Here is an 860-nt window from a genome sequence, read left to right as displayed (position 1 = left end):
AGAAGATATATAGTGATTTTAGGACACTAATTATTATCATTAATTCCCTTAAAATGTACATAAATGGTAATTGAGTATATAAATGTAATTATAATAAAACTTGAGTAGGGAGGGTAATATAGTTTCATATAGTGTATAAGAATGTAAAAATCTCTAGTTAATACTACAATTCATTTAAATTCTAAAAGACCGAGTTTCTCATTTACGTACGAATTGTATTAATTTAGAGACGGCATGGAAAGCCATCTAGGAATTGGATTTGAGTGTAATGACACAGTTTGTCATGTTTGTCTGGTCAAGTAATTACTTGGTCAGCATGGAGTTGAGTGTAATTGGAGATGTGTAATTACATTCTCCAATTCTCAAGGAGGAGGTGAGAATTGGTGGTAATTATACAGTGTAATTACAATGTTACTTTTTAAACTTCTTTCCTTTTTATTTTTATTTTAATTTATTTTCTTTATAACTTTTTATTTTCAGTATTTTTATTTTTATTTTTTATATTTTTTTTACTTTTAAATTTCTTTTTATTTAAAAATATATTTTCTTTGTTATATTATTTATTTTTTATTCTCTACATTTACTTCTTGTGATTTCATGTAATTGCTCATAATTTTATTTCTTATTTGTTTTATTTTCTTCATTTAGCGTAACTATGTTATTATTCTATTTTTTTCAAACTACACATCCTAATATTAGAAATAATGAGTCATTAACAAACTTGTCATATAATGAGTGATGTCATTAAAGTAGAATTTTACTGTTGAATGAGGTTATAAACTTCTTATGTTTCTTAATCTTAAGTTATATTGGAACTTATTTTTATTATGTTGGGATTTGACATATGTTAAAGTTTTTTT

Source organism: Nicotiana attenuata, chromosome 1 (genome assembly GCF_001879085.1).
Source record: "Nicotiana attenuata strain UT chromosome 1, NIATTr2, whole genome shotgun sequence".
NCBI lineage: Eukaryota > Viridiplantae > Streptophyta > Magnoliopsida > Solanales > Solanaceae > Nicotiana > Nicotiana attenuata.
Note: the sequence above shows the minus strand (reverse complement) of the source record.